At 47.9% G+C, this 22,857-nt stretch overlaps 1 long non-coding RNA gene across 3 annotated transcripts in view; it reads right to left on the reverse strand.

Moving 5' to 3' along the window:
• Nucleotides 1-19,757, reverse strand: part of LOC141580233 (uncharacterized) — a 95,226-nt gene extending 75,469 nt beyond the window's left edge. For all 3 annotated transcript variants that reach the window (XR_012512384.1, XR_012512383.1, XR_012512385.1), the window contains exon 1: nucleotides 19,596-19,757. This is a non-coding gene — a long non-coding RNA (uncharacterized LOC141580233). The remainder of the gene's footprint in view (nucleotides 1-19,595) is intronic.
• Between the last annotated feature and the right edge of the window lie 3,100 nt (nucleotides 19,758-22,857).

Here is a 22,857-nt window from a genome sequence, read left to right on the forward strand (position 1 = left end):
TTTTTTTCCTGGATTGTCGTTTTGTCCCCAGACCCCAGGTTTCCTTCCATCCACCCTAGCGCCTCACCTATGCTCCCAGGGCTCTGCCTCCCCACCTAGAATGAGAGGGTGAGGAATAGATGGTTTTTAGGAAAGTAGCTAGGAGGTAACAGCTCTCAGCTATCACAGCAAATGCACCACTCATATTGTCTGGAGATGGCAGCGTGAAAACAAGGCTGGGCCTTCAGAGGCAGACTAGACAGGGCCCCGTGCGTCAAGTCCCAGCATTAGCACCCTGGACATGTCTTCCTGCTCCTGGAGCCTTCTTTTCCCCCTCAGAAACGTTGATAACTCGAGGTGCCTTTCAGGGATATTCTAAGGCTCAACATAGAAAATAGGCCAGAACAGCCAGGTACGGTGGCTCCCACCTGTAATCCCAGCACTTTGGGAGGTTGAGGAGGACAGGTCACCTGAGGTCAGAGCATGGCAAAACCCTGTCTCTACTACTAAAAATGCAAAAAGTAGCCAGGCATGGTGGCACAAGCCCGTAATCCCAGCTACATGGGAGGCTAACGCAGGAAAATCGCTTGAAACCGGGAGGCAAAGGTTGCAGTAAGCCGAGATCTGCATTCCAGTCTGGGCAACAGAGTGAGACTCTAGAAAGGAAGGAAGGAAGGAGGGAGGGAGGGAGGGAGGGAGGGAGGGAGGGAGGGAAGGAGGGAGGGAGGGAAAGAGAGAGAGAAAGGAAAAGAAAAGAGAAAGAAGGAAGGAAGGAGAAAGGGAGAGAGGGAGGGAAAAGAAAAGAAAGAGAGGGGAGGGGAGAGGAGGGGAGGGCAGGGGGGCAGGGGAGGGGAGGGGGGAAGTGGGCAAGAGAAGCAGGGGGCATTTGTTTGCTGCTTGTTTTTTTAGCCTGCACACAGAGGGAGCAAGCACCAGGCTGGGGTGCAGGAGAGTCCCCTCCCACCTTTCACCTGGCAGCAGCTTCCTGCTCCCAAACCCAGCAGGCTTCACCACAGGAAAGTGCCTTGGCGAGCTGGGGGGCACTCCCTGGTCTCTACAAGATTGGCCCCGACTCTGCAGGATCTATTCGGGCCTGCAGATGCCACAGGCACTGTCTCTGTAGGAAGGTCACCACTGCTTCCACGGGAGCACTGGTAAACCCTAGGATTCTAACCAGACTGTGGTGGAGATGCCGCGCCTGGGCTCCTCCCGGGGAAAGGTGCCAATGCGTAAAACCTTTGTTCCTTTTCCTGCTCTGTTCTGCAGCTCCAAATGCACTGCTGACAGAAGAACCGTGTGCATTCTGGACTTCTTGCATGAATGTTGTTTTCATTCCAAAAAGCTGTGTTTGGAACAAAGGTAGCTCCCTACAGGAAACCTCAGGGGGTTCTCTGAGTGACTTGGTGAGGCTCTGGCAAGATGGATTAGAGGGCAGTGGGCTCAAGCCAGAGTTCTGGGTCCTGGTCTGCTCTCTGCTGCTTGGGTGACTTGGTCTATGGTCTTGGGTGAATTCTTTCCACTGTGCAGTGAAGTCAATCTATAATTAAGGGTTCTGCATCGGTCTCCAGGGATCCTTCCTGCTCACACGTCTGTTCTTCATATATTATTATTCCGCTGGGTTTCTTCTGGCCTGAGTACTTTTCGCTCTAGCCAAGACGCTCAATATCATCAGTTTTGCTAATCCAGGCAACTGTAATAACAGCATCCATGTACCGGGTCTTTCATCCTTCCCATTTTATACATTAGAAAATCAAGGCTCAGAGAAGTTGACTGACCCCAAATAGAGAGCCAGGACTCAACCTCAGGTTTTGACTCAGCTTCCAATCCCAAGCTTTTACTCCTCACACACTGGCACTTTCCCAGGTGGCTGGCCTTAGTTGACTACGGGCCCATTTACAATCAACAAAGTTGTAGGACAATCTGTGTCTCTCATGCTAGATTGTTTTCCAAACTGGGATACAAAGAAAACTAATTCCACTGAACATTAATAGGTTTTCCTTGGGAACAAAAACCACAAAAAATGTTTCATCATCAAATGAATTTGACCCTGGGTAAAACAAGTAAACCGCTTCTTTTTACCTGCAGGACTTTCTCAGGGCCTTTAAGATGTCAGTAAAGTGGCCAGGCATGGTGGCTCACACTTGTAATCCCAGCACTTTGGTAGGCTGACACAGGCAGATCACTTTAGGTTAGAAGTTCAAGACCAGCCTTCCTAACATGGCAAAACCCCGTCTCTGCTAAAACTACAAAAAATTAGCCGGGTGTGGTAATGGGGGCCTGTAATCCCAGCTACTCAGGAGGCTGAGGCAGGAGAATCACTTGAACCCGGGAAGCAGAGTTTCCAGTGAACTGAGATTGTGCCACTACACTCCAGCCTGGGCGACAAGAGCAAAACTCCGTCTCAAAAAAAAAATAGGTGTCAATAAGGTATGCCATTTACTCCTGACCTTTCCTTCTCTTTTCTTGAGCAACTTGTGTTCTACTAACAGACTAGGGTTCTGCAACTTCACTACTGAGAAGTGTGATTCCCAGACAAGCAGGGTGCAGCACTGCCTGGCAGGTAGTCAGAAAGGCAGACTTCCAGGCCCCACCCAGACCTGCTGAATCAGAGTCTGCACTTCAATAAGATGTGCAGGTGATTCACATCGAAATTTGAGAAGCACTGGTCTGTAGTATGCATATTGGGAAACATGGCTGATTCATCATAGGCTGTGTGTTCATGTACTAGCCATCAACCTCTAAAATCCCCATTCCTGATGAGAGGTAAAAACGGCTGGAGCTGAAGGGATGACCAATTCCCTTTCCTACAAGCACTCCTAAAACGTAGACAGGGAAAGCATTGCATACCTCTTCCTAAAACGTAAAGGTATTTTAATTCTTAGAAAGAGTGTGCGTCCATTCTCCTGGATCCCCTCTCAATTACAGAAGGGGTCGAGGTTACTGGATGTCCCAGAGATTTTCACCTGGGATACTCTTGGGAAATGGCACATCGGCCCCTAACCTGGGAACTGAAAAAAACAGCCTCAAGGGTACAGAAGCTTGTCTTAAGGTTTTAAAAATCACAGCTGAAATGACCCATTCATGCAAGATAAGACCTCTGCCTAAAGAAAAATGCCTTTGCTTTTGGCTGCAATTATTTCAATTCATATGGTCACACTCTCTCAAGCTGACCTGACATTTCAAGCTGCAGCTTGATCTATCTTTGCTCAACAAAAGATGGGAAACAAATTAGTTTTTTACATAGTGACTTCAATGTTTTGGGGAGAAAAAATCTTTGAGTATGTGTGCAGAGGTTCAGTAACTGACCAGAAGACAAGGAGCTTGTAAGTGACTGTATCTGGCTTAGAACCCAGATCTGACTGACCCCCAGGTCAGGACTGTCTCTGTCACGGAGGCAGCCCAAGGGCACACACACATTTTGTCATCATCTTCATATTTCTCTTCCCTCAACCTCTCCTTTTATAATGCAAAGTACTTCTGCTAAACCCCGTGTTCCTCCCCACCTTCACATCCCTATCCTGTCTTTGGATTTTAAAACTTTCATTCATCTTTATTGAATTCCCTTTTTTCAGGTGCTGCCAAACTTACCAGCTGGCCAAGATGTTTCCCCATTCTAAACTGTCACGCATGCAAATCATGTTTCTAGTGCTCCCCACAAATAGGGCGGCTCTGCCTCCTTTAGTCAGGTACTAAGCTCCATAGTCCCCTCTGGAAACCAGGTGACTAGCAACCTGTCAATCAACTTGGATGCATCTCCAGTCAAGCTCTGATTCCTCCCCCAGTCTTCCCACCTGCAGCATGGTACCACCATCAATTCAGCTGGGGGAGGGAAGAATCTAATCCTCTGTATTCCTCACCGCCACATCAGTAAGTTCTTTCCACTCAACTTCCAACAGAATGCTAAATCCGCCACTGCTTGCCTTCACCAATGTCACCAGCCGTTCTATCATCTCTCACCTGGACCCTTGCACGGGTCCTAACTAGTCTTCCTGCAGCTATTCATGCCCCTTCCAGCACCTGTTCCACAAGGCAGCCAGGATGATCAGCCTTTGGAAACAGCATCAGATCACACCACTCCCCTGCTTAAAATCCTTTTCTATCAGAATGCAGTCTCCATAAGATCTGGGAACCAACTCTCATGTTCACCTCGTATCCCTAGTACCCCCAAGTACAACAGGGCCAGCACAAAGTAAATACTGTGTGCATGAATGAACCAAGTGATAACCTTAATTGCAAACAAAAATCTTCTATTATTTATAGAAAAGTGGCTCCTTTTCTTTTCACTTTTATTCCAACATTGTGGCGGTGATTCTCTAATTTCTGTGGAGATGTCAACGTACGTAGACTCCAGGCAATTGACTTTCCCCTTCCCTCCAGCCAGCAGAAGTAAAGTAAAAGGAGTATGTGACTCACACACACAGATGCATCTCACTCCAGTTGTGTTGCTTAAGAATAGACGGGAGATTATGCTGATTGAACTGGACAGTTTCCATTTTTATTATTTTAATTATAAACACAAACTATTGGGGGTAAAATCCAATGGAAATCTGCCTATCAATTTCACAATTAACATCTCATTTCAAAAGACCAATCAACTCAAATGAGGGCCAGTGACCTTAATCTTTCCCCAAATACAGTGTTTGATTCCTCTTATTAGTTGAAAATCTCCAAACTCTGAAATATGTGGGTTAGACCAATGTTTGCTTCAACGATGCTATCAGCCACATTTAAATAAGTCAAGAAATCTTTGTGACCTTTTTGTTACGGTTTGTATAGACAAAAAGCAAGAAGGCTAACGCTGTGCAAATCAAGTGGGAGAAATAACAAGCCCACTCAAATAGGGTCTCTTTTTTCATTTATTTTTCTAAGACTGTGGAAGGAAGTGTGATTTTTAGGCGACTTATTTTGACACTGATTAGCTAAAATTAACCCAAGAAGGGAGTAAAGCCCAGAAGTCAAAGGCAGCTAATTTTAATCATAAAGGCCTGTTAAAAATCCAATCAGAAAAAAATATATTTTTGTAATACAGAAAAAAAAAACTTGGTTTTTTAAAAAGAAATGCAACAGAAAAAGATAAATTTGACCTGGCAAACAATGTGTCTACTTAACATCAATATTCCTGCATAGATTAGAACAAGACCATACACTCTGCTGGGTTAATCACTACTCCTCAAACACCAGAGGTTCCACCTAAGTAAACACGGGACATGTACACACAGGTATCAACCAATCATTAGAACTAGGCAGACCAATTACTAATAGCCTGTTAACAACTATTCGGGCAATTTCACTTTAGAGTAGACTTGGGGCACACAAGATGCCAAAACTACCCCTGAAACATTTCAAGGTTAGCCAAGAATCTGCCAGTCTTGTCTCTCTGAACACTGATTGACGTGCCTTGAGCAGCTCCATCCAAGCCTTTGCAGGGGTGAAGGATTTTTCTTCAACCTGCTCACATTGATGATTGGCTGTTTGGGATCTGTATGGCTAGAAATCTTAAGCTGCAAGAAATAGAAACCAACATAAGCTAAGCTGAGGCAGCAAAGGGGAATTCATTAAAAGGATATAAGACTGTTTCTTGGAACTCAAGGGCACAAATGGCACCAGACCTCAAGAAAGAACTTGCTCCAGATCGCATTTCTGTTCTTCTCATCCATTTGCTTCTCAGTTCACAAGACAGAAAGAAATGGCCACCCCTTACTCCCAAGTCCCCATCTAGTCTTTTCTACACACCATCCCAGCCAGTCCAAGAATTTTTGAGTCTCAAATTTTGAGGAGAAAGAATCTGAATTGTCAAATTTGGATCAGGTATCCATATTGATACATTCAACCACAGCCAAGTGGAGGGTCACATGATGCAGACATGACTCTCAGGGTTGGTACCCAAGGATGAGGAGGAAAATTCAGGAAAATTGCCATGATGTAGGCAGAATCTTCCAGAAAGTGTCTAATAACGGGCTACATCATCACAATCAGAGTCAACTGAACAAGCCTAACACAAAGAGCCAGGGTCAAGCCAAATGATTCCCGCTGTGCTTCTGGTCAGACCATCTCCACAGAGCAAGAGGCCAGCACCCAGTAGAAACAAATACCCTGCAGATGCTTCCCAATGCTCTGGGAGAGGACCTGTGGCTATACTCTCTGAGAGCACCCTGCATTATTATTTATCCTTCTTATCATAGTTTGTGATCCTACATTTATCTTAAATTTGTTTAATGAGCCTCTCTCTCCATCACTTGGCTTAACGCTCTACAAACAAGGTCAGGTACCATATTGGTTTTACTTCCTGTCTTAGTCCATTTTTGCATTGCTATAAAGAAATACCTGAGACTGGGTAATTTATAAAGAAAAGAGGTTTGCTGGGCGCGGTGGCTCAAGCCTGTAATCCCAGCACTTTGGGAGGCCGAGGCGGGTGGATCACGAGGTCGAGAGATCGAGACCATCCCGGTCAACATGGTGAAACCCCGTCTCTACTAAAAATACAAAAAATGAGCTGGGCATGGTGGCGCGTGCCTGAAATCCTAGCTACTCAGGAGGCTGAGGCAGGAGAATTGCCTGAACCCAGGAGGCGGAGGTTGCGGTGAGCCGAGATCGCGCCATTGCACTCCAGCCTGGGTAACAAGAGCGAAACTCCGTCTCAAAAAAAAAAAAAAAAAAAAAAAAAGAGGTTTAATTGGCTCCCAGTTCTGCAGGCTATACAGGAAACATGATACTGCCATCTGCTCAGCTTCTGGGGAGACCTCAGGAAACTTGCAATCATTGTATAAGGCGGAGGGAGAGCAGGCACATAGGCACATTACATGGTGAAAGCAGGAACAAGAAAGAGAGCAGGGAGGTGCTACACACTTTTAAATGACCAGATCTCACAAGAAGTCACTCACTATCACAAGAACAGTACCAAGGGGGAGGGTGCTAAACCATTCATGGAAAAATACCCCCATGCTCTAATTACCTCCCACCAGGCCCCACCTCCAATGCTGGGGATTACAGTTCAAAATGAGATTTGGGCAGGGACACAGATTCAAACCATAATACTTCCCTTCATCTTCCTGGCACCATCCCTAACACATAGTGAATACTCAACAAAGAGTGAATAAAATGAATGGAATGGAGGAGCGCAGAAAAGTTTTACCAGGTGATCTGGTACACGAGCTGAGTCTCAAAGGACAAACAGAGTCTTTTAGGAGAACAAGCTGAGAGAGCATTCCTGCAGAGAGAATGACAGAGGACCCAAAGGCACACAGTGCCTCACCATGGAAATGGTGAGGCAGCTTGAGGCAAGAGAACTGGTCAAGAAGTAGAGGTGGAGGTCACCTCATCTTGCGTAGAGACTGGAGGGCTCAGAGCTAGGAATGACATGTCTAGATTGCAGATTAATCCATCTGATAGGAATGTAGGAGCTAGATTGGAGGCAGGAAGATGAGTTCAAAAGTATATGTAATCATCCAAGAGAAAAAAGCAATGGTAGTGAGGATGGGGAGGAAAAGATTTAAAAAGTTAGTTACAAAGGAGAATCAGCAGAAATTCAGGGAATATAATTTTCTCATTTGATGACCGAGTCATTTATGCACATCTTATCTCCCAAGCAAGACTGTGAGCTTCTGACTCAGTCTTCCTCATTCCTGGGGTGCCAGGGCTCTTGCACAGTGCCCACCCAACACATGGCAAGTTTGTTGAGAAAGTAAACGAATGAATGACTGAATCACTACCGCTAACCAAGAGTGGAGACAGTTGCCAGGACGGGGTGCCACGCAGTGTTCCTTGAGGATTCCATAGAAGTTTGCTGCTTGTATGTTTATCTTGCCTCCATAAAATGCTTAGCGTTCCTACATTTTTTTTATATTCACCTCAACCCCCAACACAGGCCTGAACTAAGGGCAAAATGTCAGCCATATATCCCTGTTTGATGAGCTAGACTAGAGAAGACTGAAATGGAAATAGAAGGGTCTCCTATTCTTTAGAAAGACCCTAATATGTAGACCCAAATTGAGAGGAGAGGCTGGTAGACCTTCCCTGTTGCAGATTGGGCAGGGGTCTTCTGCCAAGGCTTCTGTGAAGATAGCCTAACCTAACTGAGCTGCCGCTCGTAGGCAAGCACCAGGAGAAGGGAGGATAAATCTCCTTCAATGGACCAAAAACACTGGAACCCCTTGGTAAAGACCAGAGTCCAAAAGCTTCAAAGAGCTGAGACTGAGCCTGAACAAATACCAGAAGCTTCTGATCTTAGGAAATGATGCAAGTGAATTATGGGTGTTCCTAGCTCTGTCCTCCGTAACATGATGAATGAATGAATGAATGAATGAATGAACTAATAAGCAAATGTTTTCTACTTAGTTATGACAAATTTTTTTTAAAAGAGCTAAGACTGGAAATACATAATTTTTAATAAATAGAGATATTATGTTTTACCTAGGAACCTCTATTATTATCTTGAAAACAGAGTTTGATTCAAACGTTTGCTTCATTTCAGTAAAAGGTTCTACACAGAAATCATCAAGTAACTGGAGCATGTCATATAGCCTGATGGCCTCCCACTCAGGGCAAGCCTGGCCTTTCACCTCTCACAGCGAACAACACTTTCACCTGCTCATTCACCAGTGGCAGCTACCCGAAGGGAGGCGAAAAACCCATGGGGAAGTAATTAGCCCATGATGAGTTCAAGTCTTTTGGTTAGCCTTAAAATTGTCGCTATCCTATCAGTCAATATTTCTCCATAATTACCTTGATGGAAATTTTCCGTACACACAAACCAGTTTTACTGAATCAAGCATCATGAAGATGAAGAAGAAGGAAAAAAAGGTGAATGCTAAATTTTGTAACAAAACTACACTTAAAAAAAAAAAAAAAAACAGAAAAACTGTACCAAAACCTATTTTGGTAGGTTTTCTTACATCTTTTTGGTTATGCACGTTTAACTTACAAATATTTTCTCATGTTACTAAAAACCTCTGACCAAACACACTTTTAGCGGTTGCATAATATTCCTTCAAGTAGCTGAGCTGCGGCTTACTTAACCATTAGCTTCATTTTGGGCAATCAGACCCGTCTCCATATTGTTACGTTATAAACGGTGCTCTAAGGAATATCCCCTGTGCATAGAGTGGTTTCCATGTATCAACTTAATCAACTCGGAGGAATGCTGGGATGAGCAATTGAGAGACGATGCACACCTCTGTGTACATTTTCTAGGAGAAGACATTGCTTTTGTGCCCTGGACAGATTACAAGGCAGGACAAAGACGATCCCTTCTGAGTCCCTTCTAGCTTGAAGAACCACATAAGCCAAAATTTCCCATGACTGGCAGCTTCAGAATCTCAGGAAGGTATTAGGGCCCAGGTATTTGTATCTGAAGCTCTCCAGGGAAGGAAGCACCGTGCCACATCCCACACACAGAACTCCCCCATCACAGGCACACAGCCTACAAAGGAATCTAGGAATCAGGGCTCCTCATTGCAAACAACTGAAGCCAACTGTAAGTGACATAGCAGCCAAGGAAGATGATCCTTCAGTTCACAGCACCGAGGGGAGAACCCAGCTCCAAAGCAGGTAGGAGCTCGGGAAATCAGGAGGGGTCTGGGTAGAATACCACCTCCAGCTGCTGGCTCCAAGCCACTGGGATGAATTCTAATACGCCCCCTACGCTGTGTGTCACTCAAGAGCCACTGCACAGGGCAAGAGCACCTGATTGGCTAAGCATGAACCACATACCCACACATATGGTACCTGACCCCATTCCATTTCTGTATGAGACGCAGAGCTTTCCCACCTACCTACTCCCCAGATAAGAAGAGTATTTGGATACTAGGCAATCCCAGGAGACAAATGTCTGCTGTGCACCTGTTTGACCTCGATTACTTACTTCGTTTGACTTTCACAAGGACCCTAGGATGGTGGCAGAGCAGCAGTTAATTCCCGTCTTAACCATGAGGAAATTGAGGCTCAGTAAGAGTAACCGACTTCCTGAACCAATGTTAGGGAAGAGGTAAACAGGAGCCCTTTCTGCCTCTCAGAACTGTTTGTGGTCAAATTCTGTGAACTCTTGACAACAAATGTCTCTCATTTGAGCAAGGAGTTATTGGAAGAGGATCGGCTATCACAATCGTTAGATACTGTACTTCATAAACTTACTGATCTGCACATCATTTGTCTTATTTTTGTGGCTGTTAATACTTTTCGCCCCCAGAGAAAAGACTCTGAGCGGTGAGCTCATCTGTTCTGCCATTCAATGTATTAAATTGACTCCTCAATGCGTGGACGAAAACTTAGAGGTGAAAAATCTAGTCCTTGCAGCCAAGACCAAATATCATTTATCTTAACCTTGCATATTAGGAGACTGTCTGAAAAGGCAACTTGGAAGTTCCTGGAAACAAGGGTGTGTATGTTGCATCGTCTGGAGGACTAAATTTCAAAGAAAAAAGTTGGACCTTGTGAAATGTTATAATTTTGCTCAATCTCAGAGGCACCTTGCCTCTTTCTGCTTTGCCTTTTTCTGAGCTTTGGAAGCCGAGTGAGAAGAGTCTGGGGTGGGGAGATCCAGGGGATCTCTGAAGAGGTGACATCTGAGACAGATGAAACTTGAGATGGGAAGTCACATGAGGCTGTGTGGAAAACAAGCACGTAGTAAGGTTGGTGCAGGAGACAGAGGCAGCCCACAGGAGATGAGGCAAGACTGAGTGAGGGGGACGTTTCTGACTTGGCCTCTGGACAAAAGGACATTTTGACATGGACTAAAACCCAAGCCATTCATATGTTATCATGTTTCTAATCAGCACAGTGGATGGTGGGCATCCCTGACCGATTCGTTGTTTCGTTTTTTTTTTTTTTTTTTTTCTTTCATCAACTTTTAAGTCGAGAGGTACAGGTGCAGGATGCGTAGGTTTGCTATCGGCAAACATGTGCCATGGTGGCTTGCTGCGCAAATCAACCCATCACCTAGGTATTAAGCTCAGCATCCATTAGCTATTTTTCCTGACGCTCTCTCTTCCCCCGCCCCCCGCCACGCCCCGGCGTGTGTTATTTCCCCACGTGTCCATGTGCTCTCATCCTTCTGCTCCCACTTGTAAGTGGAAGAATATCCTGCCCAGTTCCCTTGAGTTTAGTGAGTTTAGTGAAATAAAGTGGTCATCCCTTGAGTTTAGTGAAACTCAGTAGTCAGAAATAAAGTGTGGATCCTAGATGTCTGTGGTTCACATTATTTTATAACGAAATAACTGCGTATAATTATATATTATTACTTATGTGTGTATCTGTGTAGAAAATAATCTAGGCTATAACCCACAGTACTGTCATCTCTAGGAGTGACAGGATAATAAGGGATATTATTTTCTACATACATATTTCTATGAAATATGTAATTTTTGTAAGGTTTGAGTTTTTTCAATAAGCAAATATTTATTTTGTCATCAGGAAAATCAAAGATAAATGACATCTGTTAATGGCGGTTTTCTCATCCACAAGACACAGATATGGCCACATGAAAACATCTCTTACCACAAAATGGCCACATCAACATGGCACCATTCAAAAGTCCTACTTAGGGCCCCCAAAAGAGCTGAGTAACATACATTCTGCCTCTTCCCACCCTCCCTCCAAGCTGTAGCCACTGGCCCATCCCACTGACCCGTCCGAAACTCACTGGGACCCCAGGAACATGCCCTTCGGCAATAGGCAGAGTTGGAAGTTTTAAAAGCCCAATGGATTAAATGGATCAGTGAATAAAGAAAAGAACATTTCCCAAGCTGTCATTAGGGTAGAAAGCCCATCCTTGCGGCGACTTCACCATTTTCCAGGGACTCTGTAGAGAAATGTGTATAATATATAAATAATAGAACGCTGAGGTTGGGGGAAGCATCAGGGAGTTCCTAATGACCTGACCAGAAGATGAATGAGGGAAGAAATAAGGTGAATGTGAAGTGATCTAATTCTGGATGGTTATTAGAATTATGAGCAAACTGCCCGGGGCTTTTAAGTCAAGTCATATTGCTGGAGTTACTGTTTGGAGACGCACAACAGGAGGGGAGAAGCTTTGCGTGCTCAGGCATCTCGGCTGAAATGTCATGAACGTTGTCCAGTTTAGAAACTGACTTAATAACATTAGCATCTCCTGCCTGAGCCCGGCAGAGACCTTCATGGTGCAAAATGTCAACACAATTTCTCACACCTGGCCAAGGCATCTTTGTCCCCAGTCACACAAGAGGTCTCTGCTGGTCGAAGGAGATGGCGAGCCTCCTAAACATGTGTCAAGCCCCAGGCCTCCCTCCAGTGCGCCCTTCTCCCCCACCCACCATAAGGACGTCCAGGGGAAAGGCCAGCTGTCAGGGGCCTGCTCCACCCTCCTCTGGAAGAGACAAAGAGGCCTGGGGATGTAGGGTAGTGCCCAGTCCACCTGTCAGCACAAGATCCACCTCCAGAGCCCAAGCTGTGGGCCAAAAGCTAAGACACAAAGACCACAAAAAGGATCCCAGAGCCAGCAAGGACAGAATCAGGTGCCAGAGACAAATGGGTAAACATACGTGGTGCCTCCGGTCCTAAGCACTGAACACAGCTATGAATAAAACCCCTCTGTCCCTGCCCTCCCAGACCCCACAGAATGCCATGGAGGAGACTGACTTCATGCAAATGACTACAAACAAACAAACGTCACAACAGCTGGGAGGGAAAGAGAGGTGTTCTGAGAAGTCACAGCCAGCAGACCATGTTCAGATTAGGGGCCTGCAAGACTCTGGGGAGTGGCATTAGGATGGAGCCTGTGGAACGCGGAAGAATCAAGGGTTGCCAGCCTAAGCAATGGCACGCATCAAGGCCCTGGGCTGGAAAAGCTCCACAGACAATCAGGGAGTGGAAAGAAAAGCAGCATGATTGGAGAGCTGTGAGCAAGGGCAAGAACCACACAGGTGGGACCAGGGAAGCTGCACAAAGAGCAGCAGGCAGGGGCCTGTGCTTTGGAGCCAGCCAGACTTGGGTTCAAATTCTGGCTCCACCAGTTACTAGCTGTGTGATCTTTGGTAAGTGACTCAACCTCTCAGAGCTCATCTCTTCAAACACACACAAGAAGGGATAGTAATCCTCTCCCTCTGTCACAAAGTCAACACCAGGGTTAAGTGATGTCACACACGCACAAAGTATTTTCTCGGCACAATAAAGGCCCATAGTAAACCTTCAGTGGCTGACAGTTAGTGTTGTTGTTGAGACCACCTGGTGGTCTGGGAGGGGCCACAATGATGTGCCCTGGCCAGTCTTCCCCTGGTGCCACTGCCCTGGTGTGAGTTTTCATTGCTCGCTCTGACAGGCCTCATACAAGCCCCGTGTCTTAGATGGAGCTGTCACTTTCAATTCTTCTGCAGCTGTCAGTGTCCTGTTCATTTCCTCTCCCTCTGCTTCACAGATGGGCCCACTGGGGCTCCCACTTCCCCATCATCCCCATCTTGCTCCCAGTCACGGTGGCATTCCTGGCTGGGATGGCTGTTTCAGGCAGCCCCAGCCCCTCTAGGAGCCAGAATGACGCTGAAGCCCCCAGCCCTGGTCTCAGCCATCATCACCGCGTTCCACTGCTGCTAAGAGTTCCAGGACCAAGTCCTGGGACCCATGGAACCCAACCAGGCTGGCCCGGATCTCAGGCCTCACAAACCTGATGCTTGCCTGACTGGGGACTCTAGAGTTTCCTGCCCCTGGCACTGTGATTACATCCTGTGGGCCTGGGCCTGACCCCTGCTTAAATCATTCCTGCTTGCCTCCTGCCTAGGGGAGGCAGTCTTGTCCGTGGACCACAGCACAATCACATTTAGAGAGTGTTGGTCCAAGGCCAACACTCACCCGTGGGAGTTCCAAAGGCCCCCATCACTTGCCTTCCTGCCAGCCAATCCACCGGGCCCTCCCAGGACCACAAGGGCCAGTGTCCTGTCAAACGTGCCACACTTTGGACCAAAGGCTTTGGGTCCACCCTGGCCACTCAGCCCGGCCCCAGTGGCCTCGTCACTCCCCACAAGTCACCCCTGAGCCCAGGTGAGTTAGAACACAGCTAGTAACTGGTGTGGAGCCAGGATTTGAACCCAAGTCTGGCTGGCTCCGAGTCTGGATTTCTCCACTGCCATCCTCCCATTCTCCCAGCTGTCTGTGCAAATCTAAATCTCAGCCAAAACATAATCCCAAAAATGTAGAACAGACTCCCGGGAAAACGCCTTTAAAACGATAGGCTTTTTTTTTTTTTTTTTTGGTAGCTAAATGTGTTGAGCATTTGCTATTCATCAGCTACAGCTTAAATGGTTTACATGTATCATTTCAGTGCATTTTTTTAAAATCTCTGAAGTAGACATCATTGTTATCCTCTATTATTCTCATTTTATGGATGAGGAGACAGCAACTCAGAGACGTCAAGTAACTATCCAAAGATCATACAGCTCAGAAGTGGGAAGATGAGGTGCAGTAATCCCAGAGCTGTCTGACTTCAAATGAGCACCCTTGACCACTGCCCCACACTGGCCTCCCATCATCAGAGACAGTAGACATCACCCCAGAGATGACGCCATTTGATCCATCTTTGTATAGATGAGAAGACCGATGCTCAGAGAGAGAACTGGGCTTGTTGAAGTGGTCACACAGGGAACTAGAGGCAATGCCTCGGGGTTTCCAGGCTCACTAGCTTAGGGTTCGTCCTCCTCATCAATCACTGCAACACTGGCAAGGTAAGGAAGGAATATGTGGCTAGTGACAGCAGCCCCCAGTCTCTGGAGGATTATTCTAAGACTTCAGACAGAGTAACCATTGTCCAACGTTATGCTGAGCTGAGAAAAGTGTGAAACTCTGTCTGCTTGTTGATACCGTGGGATGACAGGGACATAACACAGTCTGGATGTCTGTCCCCTCCATATCTCATGTCGAAATGTAATCCTCAAGGTTGGAGGTGGAGCCTGGTGGGAGGTTTGCATCATGGGAGTAGATTCCTCATGAATGGCTTGGTGCCCTCCCCATGGTAATAAGTGAGTTCTCTCTCTGTTAGCTGGTTGTTTAAAAAGCCTGGAGCCTAGCCCAGTCTCTTTCTTGTACCTGCTCTTACCATATAACCTGCCTGCTCCCCTTCACCTTCCACCGTGATTGGAAGCTCCTTGAGGCTTACGGTCATCAGAAGCAAATGACACTTGCTTCCTGTATAGCCTGAAGAACTGTGAGCCCATGAAACCTCTTTTCTTTATAAATTACCCAGTCTCAGGCATTTCGCTGTAGCAGCACAGAAATGGACTACCACAGGACATTACTTCAGGAACTCTCCTGCCCTGAAAGTCCAGCAGTGACCCACGAGAGGGCCCAGAAGGCTGCAATGGACTGGGAAAAGCTGCTGCGTGTTCTGGCGTGGGGCCCGGCTGGATCTGGAAGCCTGCCTCTCCCGCACTCCAGCTTTCAGAGCCCGGGTCTTGTCTCTCTCACTCTATTTTTTGAAGCCCAGAAGCTGAAGTCTGCTATGGCCTGAATGTGTTCCCCAGAGGTGGGGCCTTTAGAAGGTGCTGACTTCAGAAGTCAGGAGGGCAGACCCATGGTGAGCAGAATTAACGCTTTTATAAAAGGGATGGAGGGAACTCAGCCCTTCCACCCATCTACCCTTCCCTGCTTCCGCCCTCAGGCCATGTGTGAACACAGTGTCTCTCCACTCCAGAGTTTGCAATAACAAGGCCATCTCGGAAGAAGAAAGAGCCAGCCCTCCCCAGACACCAAATCTACCAGCACTTTTATCTTGGACTTCCCAGCCTCCTGTACTGTGCCGAATAAGTTCCTGTTGTTTGTAAATTACCTGTCTGTGGCATTTTGTTATAGCAGCCTAAACTGACTAAGACAGAGCCCAGAGGCCTACATTTGGGTCCACACAAGTGATGCAATAAATGGCTCCTCCCTACGAAGCCCCCTTTTCCAAGAAATGGCCATGTGTTCTACACCACATCCACAGCTGACTGGCCACTGATGGACACCTTACCCCAACTGGGTCAATCAGATTATCTCCTCCTGTGATCTTGGGATGAGCCTGTGGTGGTTCATCCTGAGGCATGGAGCTATGAGGTCAGGACACTCACAGGCAGATCCTCCCATGTTATTTTTTAGACAGAGTTTCACTCTTGTTGCCCATGTTGCAGTACAGTGGGGTGATCTTGGCTCTCTGCAACCTTTGCCTCCCCGGTCCAAGAGATCCTCCAGCCTCAGCCTCCCACGTAGCTGGGATTACAGGCACCCACCACCACACCTGGCTAATTTTTTGTATTTTTAATAGAGATGGGGTTTCACCACGTTGGCCAGGCTGGTCTTGAACCCCTGACCTCAGATGATCCACCGGCCTTGGCCTCCCAAAGTGCTGGGATGACCAGCATGAGCAATCATGCCCAGCCCTCCCACTATTTTTCAAAGGACCACAATGTGAACAGAAGTCAGGCTACAGAGAAAGAGGGAAATGAAGAAGTCCTTAGGCGATGAGGTCATGAGGTTCTTCTCCTAGGGTGAAGCTGGTCTGGACAACCGTATTCAAAAGCAACAGGCAACACCTCATTCCCTTTCCGGTTCCCAGCACCCATGACCACTGTGGACGTGCCTTCAATTCCAGTGTCACTGCCCCTCACTTCCAAACCGTGCAACCATCAAAGCAAACATTCCTCCTACACCTCTAGTCACAAGCAGATAGGGTGAGTCAATTAGGTCATGACCCTCCCCGCTGCATATACAGACCTTCTTATCTGGCCAGACAGCCTTCCTGTGACTTGGCAGTAAGATCTTCTTGAGGTATCTGAAACACTGTAGCCTGCTGGCTCACATTGGCCCAAGGAAGCGCAGTTGTAATAGACATTTTCAGCTTCTTAGAACCTTTTCTTTTCCAGAACAGATCCATCCCCACTGGTGGGGACTAGCAATCATATGGCCCTACCTCCCTAGCCCAAGTTGGCCAATCAAAATACCCCAATCCTACTGGACTCAGAGTGATTGGCGGGCTCTAGATGCAACCACATGTTGATCCAGAACTGACATCTCCAAGGTACAGATGAAAGGCACAGTGGTAAGTTGGGGAAGAAGGTTTCTCTTTCTGACATTAGCCTTGCCCAGAGTGTCTCTCAATGCAAATCTAAGATGGTCATTTTCCTAGTGCTGATATCACATTCACTGGGACCATGAATTAGGACAGGGTACACTAGGTTGGAGGAAAAATGAAACTATAATCTCAGAGGATTAACATAGTAAAGGTTTGTTTCTTATAAAAAGTCAGATGTGGATGAGGCTGGCCCCCTCTCTCTGGAATATTTGGCTCCAAAGTCTCTGCTGTGGCAAGGGCAAAAAGAGAGATGGAGGAGACCAGGCGTGGTGGCTCACGCCTGTAATCCTAGCACTTTGGGAGGCTGAGGCGAGTGGATCACGAGACCATCCTAGCCAAAATGTTGAAACCCCGTCTCTACTAAAAATTCAAAAATTAGCCAGCTGTGGTGCCAACTACTTGGGAGGCTGAGGCAGGAGAATTGCTTGAATCCGGGAGGCAGAGGTTGCAGTGAGCTGAGATCATGCCACTGTACTCCAGCCTGGGCGACAGAGTGAGACTCTGTCTCAAATTTGAAAAAAAGAGAGATGGAGGAGGCACACAGCTTCTGGCTGCCTTAGACCACCCGTGACACATCACTCCTCTCAAAGTCTATCAGCCTGAACTAGTCACGTGACACTACCCCAACCACAAGCGATGCTGGGAAACACAAGCGTCTGTATAGATACTGGGTGAATACCAACTGCCATAAGTCTAATGACATTTTTTTTTTAATATCTAAATATTGTTTGAGCCAGGTTCTTACTTTTTTGGAGTTTTTCCCCAAAGAGCCATGGCTTTTGGAGGGAAGCCCAGAATCCAGGAGGATGAGAACCATTTTCTTCATCCTGCCCTAAGGAAAGAACTGCCCACGCTGCCTGACAGAGCCCTCCACACAAACCCCAGCTGGACACCGAAGCTGTCCCACACCGAGACACCCCAGGACGGACAACCAGCTGTCGGGCCTCCTCCTGCCCGCTGTCTGAGATCCCTGGGTATTGGGTCGCAGAACAACGCCGAACCATCTAGGCTGAAAACCCTGGAAAAAATGCTTCCTGAGCAATTAGGCCAACACAAACAAATTGGCCCAGAAAATCAAGGCTCCCACGAACGCAGGGACTTGATCTTGAAGGAAGACAACATTTCCAGCCTTGTACCTCTTAATCAACACAATTATGCAGAGGCCTCTGCCAATAGCCCCCTGCTAGTCTCTACCCAACCCCAGATATTGCTCAGTTGGAAAGAGCCTAATTAGAGGAAGGAGAGCAGTGAGGGAGGGGGCATCGTGGCTCCTTTTCGGGAGGCTGCAGTGCCCCTTCAAAGGAGCCACTCCCCGCAAGTGGAAGGCTCTCCGGAGCCCGGAGCTCAAGGTGAGGGGAAAATGGCAGCTCCGCGCTTGTAAATCAGCACCACCTAATGTAAACAATGTACTCTTCCTGCTTCTAATGAGCCCATTTTCCCCCAGCTGGAAGGGGCCGGCGGTGGCAGAGAGGCCTTTGATGTGATTCACTGGAAGCTTGATGCCCGTGCGGAGGCATTCTGTAGCAGGCTGAGTCCTTTCATCTCAGCAAAGAGAGACACCCTCCTAATATTGCCAGCTCACCTGAAGACAGATCTTTTACAGCAACGATTCTGGACTCAGCTGTCGAAGAACACCAGATGGTTTTGCTTTTACTCATCCTGATCAAATTAGCCCGGAAGCTGCTTCTTGGAGGTGGAGAGGGGTGGGTGGAGTAGGGCAGGGGCACAGAGGCTGGGGAGGCCACGATGGAATCGATTATGCAAACAAATTCATTTGTATAAACACGAACGTTCTTAAGGAAATCGTCTGACTAAATTAGGAAAAATTGTTTATGATCAATGAGCAGAGTTAGACCAAACACCCCCTAAATAATCTGCGCTGTTTTCCCCAGTCATTGACAAGAACGCAGTTTTCTTTTAGGTGAAGACTTCAGGATGGGAGGGGGCAGAAGGTGGGAACAGATGAGACTCCTCCCCAGGCTGCCTCAGGAAACACAGCAGCCACCAGAAGGACTGAGATGGAGGTGTCAACGGAACAGCCTGGGGCTTCCTGCTCTCCCCCTGCTTTCTCCAGAAGAAAGCAGCCTTCCACTTCTGCTTCCACCTCCCCTCTGCTTGGGACTCAGGTGCCAGTCCTCGGGAGCGGCGGGAAGGCCGCGTTTCTAAGACTGATTCAGTGCTATCCCGCAAAGGCCTCTCCTCTTCAGCCTGCTGCCCCAAACCTCTCTTCCTGGCTCCACATTGCTGAGGCTCTCCCAGAGCCAGGCTTTTCCATGAAAGGCTTGTGCTCCCCTGGGAAGCTCCTGCCCTGCAGTACCCCTTTTTCACCCCACCAGAAGCCTCTGAATAAGCAGCGTGTCATAAACCATTCACAAAGACTGTACACCACACCTGTTGTTCATTTGTTTTCCCTAAGAGGAAACCAAGGCTCAGAGACGTTATGCAATTTGTCCAAGTTTACCCAGATCTAAGTGGCAGAAATCATGTAAACAGAACCTGCCTTAGAGGTGTCCATTAAACCCAGTAACATCTCTTCACCCCCTACTCCCATTCATACCAGAGGATCACTCAGCATAGCCTAGAAGCCAGAGCAGGGACAACGTCTTTTCACTCAGCAGTGTCCGGATTTCCCAGCAGAGTCTAAGCAGAACTTGGGTGTGAGAGCCAGGGATCCTCCACACGCACACACCCCTTTTACATCGGCTGCTTTACAATGCAGGTAAGGAGATGTCTGGAAAAAGAACTCAAAGAATGTCAGCAACTGGGGTGTGGATGTATGCAGGCTGCAGACAGGCGTGCCTATGAGTCAAGTGCATGAAGAGGTCAAATCCCAAAGAGGTTTGAGAGTCCTGAGGAGAGAACGCCCTGAAGGAAGAACCTGGCTCATCAAGCGTCTTGAGGACCAGGGAGAAGTGGTACTTCTAAGCAACTGCTTCTCCAGTCTGCTTCTCCTCAGCAAACGGAGAGAGACAGAAAGACTGGGAAACATAAAACCAAAAGAATTGTAGCACCCTGGGGCACAAGCAACCCTGCTTGGGAGTCCCTTCCGAAAAGCAGAGCATGGCAAGAGGGGATCAAATGCCCCACACACTTTGCAGCAGGGTGGCAGGTATGGTCCCGAGGGGGCAATGATGGTGGTCTCCAGAGGAGAGGGGGAGAGCAGAGCTCAGAGCAGCACCCCTGCAGCAGACACTCCCACCCCGAGCCACGGTGGCACATCGGGATGGGGGAAGGCAGTGGCACAGCCAAAGCCACACACTGCACTGCTCAGGGTGCTCAGGGCAGACGGAGTGGCGGCTGCAGCCCGGAGGCTAGGAAAAGCTTTTAACAGATGGGCGTCCTGGGGTGCAGCAGGACACCGCTGATGTCTGCCGAAGACCCCGGCGGGGGGGTGGGCAGGGGTGTGGGTCAGAAAAGGCAGGGTCTGAGTTCTTATAGTTCTGTGGACAAGGGCCACTGGGCACCAGAGAGCCAGGTCTGCATAGCAAGAGGACCTCATTTGCACCCAAAGGCTGTGAGACCCCAGGAGACCTTTGGGTTACATAGCTCATGCTAATTGATACCTCTTGGTGACCTGCTCCTTGTCTGCAGGGAATACAGGGATGCCACTCCAGGGAATCCAGAGTGCCACCGTTTCTGCACTGAGGGGACCCCCAACCCAGTAGAAGGAGATAGATCAACCAAAATTGCAATAAATGCTCCTTCGTTGTTGCCTGAAGTACTGTGGAGAGCAGAGAAGGAAGCAACACATGCTCCCTGGGTAAGTCTAAGAAGGCTTCTGAGAGGAAGTGGCATTTGACATTTGACATGGGCATTAAAGGGTGAATAGGAGTTCAGTGAAGCGGAGGGAAGAACAAGGCAGGCAGTGAGATGAACCCGAGCGAAGGCCTGGAGGTGGGAGGGCACTTGAGGGTTCCCGTGGAGCTGGAACACTGATGGCACACTGGGAAGGGGAGCAGGAGAAATGAAGGCTGACAGCAGGTTGTGAGCAACACGAGGCTGTGCCAGGCATTTGCGTTTTATCCACACTCGGAACCCAAATGCCTAATGCTGTCAGGGCCTTCCCCGCTCCCTCTTTTTGCAGTGGACACCCCAGGAAGATACCTCAACTTCTCACAGCTATATCCCAGAGCAGGAACAATGCCACGTAGGGCAGGGGCCCCAGGTGACCTGTTGTGAGCCCACTGAGGAGTTCTGAGGAAGATAAGAGAGGCTCTGGGTCTGAGAGCAGGACAGAGCTTCAAGGCGCTGCTTCTCCTTCCTTTCAAATCAGCCTCACAGTAGGGGCACCACTCCCGCAAGGTAATCTTCAGTCCCCAAAGAAGAGAAACAGATGAAGACAAACGCAGAGCCTACACAGCAAGGCCACAGTTAGCCGCGCCGTGATTCAGATGAGAGAACTGAAGCCAGCCAGGGAAGGGCTTTACTCTACGTCACATGATGGCCTGGTGGCAGATCTGAGACTGGAACCCAGGACTCCAACTCCTGGTTGATGGACTCCCACTAACCCGATCCACGTCCCTAAGTGCTATGGTTTAGAGTCCGTCTTTGACCATCGCAGGCACCCAGAACGCAATTTGTTTACAATATAGTTATTAAAGGAAGAGGTGTCATTCCAGTCCCCCCAGTACAGACACACACATACTGGGCTACAGCATCTACCATTGTAATAGCAAAAATTGTCATCGCCCCTGCTGGGTACCAAGCACTGGGCCAGCCCTTTGCAGGCACTACCTTAGGCCATACTCGTGATGAGCCCATGCCACAAGACTGTTATGACTCCCACTTTCCAGACGAGGGAAATAAGGCTCAAGGTGGCTGAGCTGTCTGCACACAGTGGCTAACACAGTGAAACCCCATCTCTACTAAAAGTACAACAAATTAGCTGGGCATAGTGGCGCACGTGTGTAGTCCCAGCTATTCAGGAGGCCGTCACTGCACTCCAGTCTGGGCAACAGAGCGAGACTCTGTCTCAAAAAAAAAAAAAAGAAAGAAAGAAAGAAAGAAACACTCCGGAATTACCAGTTGGCACTGTGTCAACTTAGTTCAACCTTAATGGTAAATATGGCCTCTAAGAAGTCACATGAACCCCTTCACTCTACAAGAAGACCTAACGCAGTGAATGGGTCCCAGAATCCAGCAAGGGTGTCTGGGCCTAACCATTCAGCAGAACTGCAAACTGCAGGCCAAGGAGAGAATGCTTCAAAAGGGATCTCTAATTCCAGTTCCCCAACTAGCAGACCAGTCTCACCACAACTCACCTCAACTCAGGTGGCATTTCAGTTAGCTGCCCCGATCCTGGGTCACATGCCTCACTGGAACCACTGTAGCAGCCACCTAGCTTCTCTCCCTTCCTCCTGTCACTGCTCACTTCATCTGTTCTCCATGAGGCAACCCCGTAAGAGTGTTGAATGAATACATATCTGATCATCTGCCTGTTTAAAATCCTTTAACGTTCCTCATCACTTAAAAATATAATTGGACTCCTTCACATGACCCAAGGGCCTCCATGTACGAGTCTCCTGCCTCTCTCATGCTGCCATATTGGATTTCCAGTGGATTTAAGTATGCCCCACTCTTTTATCTCTGGAACTTTACACATGCTGTTCCTTCTTCCCAGAACACCCTTCCCAACTCGAATAACTTGTGTAATCCTTTAGGACTCAGCTTAAACATCACTACCTCTAAGAGGTCTTCCCGAACCGTCACCCACACACCCTGGGTCCCAGATGAGCTCCCTGTTTTACCTCATCAAAGCAGGGCACCTACATTTCCCCCATGGAACCCTTACTACCTTTGTTCTTAACCTTTATATGTGG

This window comes from Saimiri boliviensis, chromosome 11 (assembly GCF_048565385.1).
Source record: "Saimiri boliviensis isolate mSaiBol1 chromosome 11, mSaiBol1.pri, whole genome shotgun sequence".
Taxonomy (NCBI): domain Eukaryota; kingdom Metazoa; phylum Chordata; class Mammalia; order Primates; family Cebidae; genus Saimiri; species Saimiri boliviensis.